Below are 7878 nucleotides of genomic sequence, written 5' to 3'. Positions count from 1 at the left end.
GAATCGGACTGTAACCACGAACGGACCCAACAACAACAATAATTACGGCAACATTTGCTTCCACTGTATTGTTTATTTTGTTTTAAAGAATATAGTTTTATATAATGTGCCCCCACTTCAAATTTTAAATAACCCCGTTATAAATAAAGTAAACTCAATTTGCTAAACTCCTAATTTAACGTTTTAATTTTACGATCATTTTGATTATTATTTAACCTAATCAAGTTCAGTTGTTATGCCGGTTCCCCTTTATTCTGTTGCACTCTGTTCTTTTGTTTTTATATTTTTAACCTTCTTTTTGTTTTCGTTAAAGTATAATTTAACTTATCCATTTTTTTATACAGCTATCCATGACTCTATCTATCTTTCGATATCGTTGTTTTTCCTTTTGATATTTTCAGTTACAAATTTTGATTCAAACAATTATAGTTTATGTGTTAATCTAATGTTTTATTTTTCTAATAACTTTATATGTTTTGCTTTATTCTCTATTTATTCTATTTAATTACTTAATTTTTATCCTTTGATCTATGCCATGTACCTGTCTTGCATATAAAATCTTAAAATAAATTGATTAACTTGTTAATTCAGAAGTACATTGGTTATTCTAAGAAATAGAAATGGTAAAAATATTTTGATTACAATACATAGTTAAGAATATGCATAAAGTCTTTCATCCAACATCATATACGAATTGAAATAAAAAATATATAATAACTTAAACTATTTTAAACAGAAAGAAAGAAAAAGACCGTAAATGATATTTGTATAATCTTATGCAGACATAATTTGCATGTGCTGAGTTAATTTTTTTGGTATTTATATTTAGTTCTACTTTTACATTATAAATACTCGTGTATTATTAGACGATACTGTGCCTTTTGATTCTCTATATAATTATTAAATTTGTATAAAAAAAATTAGCTGGGATAATAAGTTATCTTTAATTTAAGTAAAATATTCGAACTTGTATTTCTAGATCCAAAAAAAATTTTTCTTAGTAAATTATGTGTAATGAATAGTATTTTGAGAATGAAATGGTTCAGTGGCATTTTTTATTTTTATGTCCCCACATAATGAATAACATTGAACAAATTTGATTTTAGCATATATATTTTTGCCCCCCGGTCGTTAAATTTTCTGGGTCGGTCACTAAGTGCACCGATAGTCACGGATGTCGTTCGGTGTCCAACGGTTCCTTTTGGGTCACACCATGGGTATTCGTAAATCGATCGACTGAAAAGATGACCGGTCGGTCGACCGGCAAACCGGTTTCACCTCCAGACCAAGCAAAAGCAGTTCGGGTTTTTAAACAATTCCTCTCATGTTTGCTCCCACGTAATGTTTCATTGGTGCCAAAACAAAACCCTCTCCTCCCTAATCCAGTTGGATGGGACAGACTGAATGACATGACCTGCTGTGATCTGAAAGGTATCTCGGGAGAAGGGTTCAACGAAAAGACCAAACTGGACACCCTTTCATGAATGCCGGTACACATGCATGAAATCCCTAGGACATAGTGACATGCATTCCTTCCGCCATTTAAGGAAGTCATTATGGGCAAATCGATCAAACCACTGAAGTTGTGTTAGGCATAGCCAGGCACGGGTGGGAATTGTTGTCACAAGTCCTGAAATGTGGTTGGTCACTACTCCACTTGCAATAGACAGCAAGGTAAAGAATCTTGCATAACCACAGGTCACGTTCTAAGTCGTGGGGACTGTGGAATCGCACGCGGGAATCTACTGATGCTAGTAGACAATGACCGCCATGTTGGAGAGGCTCCCACCCCATGATAGCCTTCTGAGAGACGAAACGGCCCCGTCCTTCTACCAGCAACTCGTCGGTGATTGTGCCACGTGCCCTTCGACAACATGTGAGTAGTTTATTGATGAGATTCGTGAAACCTTTTTTACTGCACATTTTTTTTACGAACGTCGTGTCTTTTCCGTGCCCTTGCTCACGTTTTGGCGTATCTATGGATACCGAAGTGAGATTCCTGACAGTAGCGCTTTCTCCTTGGCAAATACTTCATGTTAGTGTTTGGGGGCGCTGGAGGGGGGTTCATGCAGGAGGTGAAGTTGCTGTCCTTTTTTGTTTAGTCCTTTAACCGCCCGTGAGTAGGTTTTGTTGGGCTTTTTGCGGGGCTCCGATGCCTTGTGTGAGTACAGTAATTGGCAGGGTAAAGGTGGGCCTAGTCCATGACAGTCGCAACGTTGAAAGGGAAAAAATATTTTGCTGCGATGTTAACGGAACCGAAGAAAGAAAACTGGGGGGATTTATCTTGTTTGGACTAAAGAAAGAAAAAAGAGTTTGAGGTCCAATTGCAACTGGTTTATCTTTAGTTTTGTGTATGGGCCCATGTCTTGGATAGACTGGATGCGTCCGGCCCTAAATGTTTTGAAAGGGGGTTGGTTTGGGCGGGTTGACCAGTCGCTCTGTGGTGGGTGGCACGGGTATAGGGTTCAGGATATGGTGTTGGGTTAGGGCGCAGAATACCCACATGCCGTCGACCCCCCCTCCGCAGCGGTCGCCTACGACGGATGTTCCTTTTTCCTGTGGCTTATTTGTCGTTCGTTTACAACTTTGTTTGATTTTACTCACATTGCAAACTGACACGTGAGGTGTGGTTGTGTTGCAGGCGTGCCCGTCGGCTTTCATTTGGTGAGAGCCCAAGCGGATCAGCGGCAAAGCCATTGGCAAAGACATTGTTGCCTCACACGGGTTCTGATTCCAAATGCTCTTCTTCATGTGCAAGGAAAAGGTAGAGAGGAAGCCCCGTCAGGTGAGTATGACCCTATTTGCTTTTCACGTTGTTAGTATATGGTGCCATTGGCGTGTTCATGTTCAGTACTCCATGCTGACCAACAATGCCCGACAAAAAATCTGATTACAGGGTTCCCCAGGCTGCTGTCAATGAACCAGAGTGGTCTGCTGGGAGTTGCGGCTCCTCCAGTCGAGGCCCGAGCCATGTAAGTATGATAATATAGACTTGCAGCTTAGTCGTTACGTGGAATGCCATCGGTGTAATTGTAGAAGGGAATGTAAATATGTTGTAGGAATGCAGCCCCATAGCAAAGAGCGTGGTGAGCACGGTTTCCGGGCTACAGTCCGATCTCCGGTGATTGTCAGATGCAATATCGCGGCATGATGCGGTGGTGTCGGAGATAAGAGACGCAATCTAGCTTCTCATGGATAGGAGGTCTCCGCCGCCATTTGTGGTGCCAGCTGGAGGGCAATGCACGAGTTGCAGACGCGATCGACGCAACTCCTGCCCCAAGGTCTCCAACAAGAAGGAGAAGAAGAAACAGGTTATTAAAAACAGTGGTGGCAGCAAACCATCCAGAGCAACGAAGCCATTGCGGAGTCCCATCGTGGATACCACCTTCACCGTCGACCACATCCCTTTCATCACCAAGAGGTCAAAAATGGCTATGGAGAAATGATGAGCGGATATTTTATACGCTTTTTGGGGATAATTTCATATAGTTTTTAGTATGTTTTAGTTAGTTGTTAGTCTATTTCTATTAGTTTTTAGGAAAAATTCATATTTCTGGACTTTACTATGAGTTGTGTGTTTTTCTGTAATTTCAGGTATTTTTCTGGCTGAAATTGAAGGAGCTGAGCAAAAATCTGATTCAGGCTGAAAAAGGACTGCTGATGCTGTTGGATTCTGACCTCCCTGCACTCAAAGTGGATTTTCTGGAGCTACAGAACTCGAAATGGCATGCTTCCAATTACGTTGGAAAGTAGACATCCAGGGCTTTCCAGCAATATATAATAGTCCATACTTTGCACAAGAATAGACGACGTAAACTGGCGTTCAACGCCAGTCCTCTGCCCAATTCTAGCGTCCAGCGCCAGAAAAGGATCAAAAGCTGGAGTTGAACGTCCAAACTGGCATAAAAACTGGCGTTCAACTCCACAAATGGCCTCTGCACGTGAATTACTTAAGTCTCAGCCCCAGCACACACCAAGTGGGCCCCAGCACACACCAAGTGGGCCCCAGAAGTGGATCTCTGCATCATCCATCATAGTTATCCAATTTTTGTAAACCTAGGCTACTAGTTTAGTATTTAAACAACTTTTAGAGACTTATTTTGTATCTCATGACATTTCAGATCAAAACTTTGTATTTTCTGACTGCATGAGTCTCCAAACCCCATTGTTGGGGGTGAGGAGCTCTGCTGTATCTCGATGAATTAATGCAAGTATTTCTGTTTTCCATTCAAACACGCTTGTTCCTATCTAAGATGTTCATTCGCGCTTAACTGTGATGGAGGTGATGAGCTGTGACACTCATCACCTTCCTCAAATCATGAACGTGTGCCTGACAACCACCTCCGTTCTATATACGATTGAATGAGTATCTCTTAGATTCCTTAATCAGAATCTCCGTGGTATAAGCTAGAATTGATGGCAGCATTCATGAGAATCCGGAAAGTCTAAACCTTGTCTGTGGTATTCCGAGTAGGATTCAAGGATTGAATGACTGTGACGAGCTTCAAACTCTTGAAGGCTGGGCGTTAGTGACAGACGCAAAAGGATAGTAAATCCTATTCCAACCGGATCGAGAACCAACCGGTGATTAGCCGTGCCGTGACAGAGCGCGTGAGCGTAGTTTTCACTGGGAGGACGGAAGGTAGCCATTGACAACGGTGATCCACCAACACACAGCTTGCCATAGGAGGGCGTGCGTGCGTGAATCAGAAGACAGAGGAAAGCAGAGATTCAGAAGACAAAGCATCTCCAAAACTCCAACATATTCTCCATTACTGCACAACAAGTAATCTTTAATTTATGTTCTCTTGGTTATTCACAATTCAACTGATAAACATAATTGACTTTCTGACTAAGATTTACAAGATAACCATAGATTGCTTCAAACCAACAATCTCCGTGGGATTCGACCCTTACTCACGTGAGGTATTACTTGGACGACCCAGTGCACTTGCTAGTTAGTGGTACGCGTTGTGAAAAGTGTGATTCGCAATTCGTGCACCAAGTTTTTGGCGCCGTTGCCGGGGATTGTTCGTGTTTGGACAACTAACGGTTTATTTTGTTGCTTAGATTAGGAAAAATTTTCTCTTTTTGGTTTAGAGTCTTTTATTATTTATCCCTTGTTAAAACACTTTAAATTTATAGCTCAGTTAATTAGAACGTGGTGTTTATGTTCATGGTAATTGGCTATCATATTTTTTAAAACTTTTTTCAAAAATAATTTTTCTGTTAAATCCTGTGCCAAACTTTAAGTTTGGTGTTTTCAAAAATAATCTTTCTTAAAATTTTCGAAAATTTTCATAACTCATTTGGCTAGAGCGTTAATCTGTGTTCTTGGTAATTGGGTTAGAGTCTTTTATATTCTTTTCAAAACCTTCTTTTTCATAAATAATATTTTTCTATTAAATCTTGTGCCAAACTTTAAGTTTGGTGTTTTCTTGTTGATTTCCCTTTGGTTTTCGAAAATTTTGGTTTGGTTTTCTAAAAATTTTATGTTTGGTGTTCTTTCTTCATGTTCTTGTGTTCTTGTGAGTCTTCAAAGTGTTCTTGAGTTTTCCTTGTGCCTTGATCTTAAAATTTTTAAGTTTGGTGTTCCTTGGTGTTTTCCCTCCAAAATTTTCAAAAACAAGGAGCATTAGATCTAAAAATTTTAAATCTTGTACTATCTTATTGTTTTTCTCTCTCCTTACTAAATTCAAAAATATCTTTTCAAAATATCTCTTCTAACTTCCTAACTTCTTATCTTTTCAAAATTTGTTTCAACTAACCAACTAACTTTTTGTTTGTTTCTTAACTTTTTCAAAACTACCTAACTAACTCTCTCTCTCTAATTTTCGAAAATATCTTCCCTCTTTTTCAAAAATTTCTTTTTTTTTAACTAATTAATTTTTACTTTCTTTTACGAAAAAAAAATTTAATTTCAAAATTCAAATTCTTTTTAGTTATTTTATTTTATTTAAGTATTTACTTCTTATAAAATAAAATAAATAAAAAGATAAATCAGTCCAAGTTATATCCATATATCCATCATGGACATAAGTGGAAATGAACAGTCCAGGAGGACTCTGGGGTCATATTCTAACCCCTCTACTGCTTCATATGGGAGTAGCATATGCATACCCTCCATTGGAGTTAGTAGCTTTGAGTTGAATCCTCAGCTCATTATCATGGTGCAGCAAAGTTGCCAGTATTCCGGTCTTCCACAGGAAGAACCTACAGAGTTTCTGGCACAATTTTTACAAATTGCTGACATAGTACATGATAAGGAAATAGATCAGGATGTCTACAGACTATTACTGTTTCCATTTGCTGTAAAAGATCAAGCTAATAGGTGGTTAAATAACCAACCTAAGGCCAGCATAAGAACATGGAAACAGCTGACAGAAAAATTCCTGAATCAGTATTTTCCTCCAAAAAGGATGACACAGCTAAGGCTGGACATCCAAGGCTTTAAACAAGGAGATAATGAATCTCTTTATGATGCCTGGGAGAGATACAGAGAGATGCTACGAAAATGCCCCTCTGAAATGTTTTCAGAGTGGGTTCAGTTAGACATCTTCTACTATGGGCTTGCAGAAGGAGCTCAGATGTCTCTAGACTACTCAGCTGGTGGATCTATCCATATGAGAAAGACAATTGAAGAGGCTCAAGAGCTCATTGATACAGTTGCCAGGAATCAGCATCTGTATCTAAGCAGCAACCCTTCCATGAATGAAGAGGTTAAAACAGTAACTGCTGAATTCAGTACTGTAAAACAAGCTGCTGAATTCAATCAGCAATTGGATTTTCTAACAAAGCAGCTAGCTGAATTCAAGGACAGGCTACAGGAGACAAGGATAGCTAATATACATATGGACGAACAGTTTAAACAAACAAAGCAGCAGCTATCAAAACAAATAGCAGAAGAATGCCAAGCAGTTCAATTAAGAAGTGGGAAAACATTAAATACCCCACCTCAAGGCATCAAAAATTCAAGAAATGAGCGACCCACCAAAGATTCACCTGAGGACAGTAAGAGCCCAGGGAAAAATAATTCTGGCACTAAAACGCCAGAAAATGGGTGGAAGGCTGGCGCTGAACGCCCAGACCATGCCCAAAACTGGCGTTCAGCGCCAGAAACAAGGCAGGATTGGCGTTCAACGCCAGAAATGGGCAGGAATCTGGCGTTGAACGCCCAAATGGGGCAGAATCCAGCGTTGAACGCCCAAAATGGGCACATTTCTGGCGTTCAGGCTCCAGGAACAGACAGTGAGCTGGCGTCTAACGTCACTCCAGCTTCTGACTCTGGCACTCAATTGCCAGTGAGGGATCAGACACACACAAGTGCTGATAACAACCCCTCTAAAAAGGCTTCTTTAACCACTAAGGTTGAGGAATATAAAGCCAAGATACCTTATCCTCAAAAACTCCGGAAAGAGGAGCAGGATAAGCAATTTGCTCGCTTTGCAGATTATCTAAGGACTCTTGAAATAAAGATTCCATTTGCAGAGGCACTTGAGCAAATACCTTCTTATGCCAAGTTCATGAAAGAGATCTTGAGTCATAAAAAGGAGTGGAGAGAAACAGAAAGAGTTCTCATCACTGAAGAATGCAGTGCAGTCATTCTAAAAAGCTTTCCTGAAAAGCTTAAAGACCCTGGGAGTTTTCTGATACCATGCATATTAGAAGGTGATTGCACCAAGACAGCTTTATGCGATCTTGGGGCGAGCATCAACCTGATACCTGCATCCACTATCAGGAAGCTTGGCTTAACTGAAGAAGTTAAACCAACCCGGATATGTCTCCAACTTGCTGATGGTTCCACTAAATACCCATCAGGCGTGATTGAGGACATGATTGTCAGAGTTGGGCCATTCGCCTTTCCCACTGACTTTGTTG

This window comes from Arachis ipaensis, chromosome B1, assembly GCF_059453495.1.
Source record: "Arachis ipaensis isolate K30076 ecotype BB chromosome B1, ASM5945349v1, whole genome shotgun sequence".
Taxonomy (NCBI): Eukaryota; Viridiplantae; Streptophyta; class Magnoliopsida; order Fabales; family Fabaceae; genus Arachis; species Arachis ipaensis.
This window is presented reverse-complemented; position numbering follows the sequence as displayed.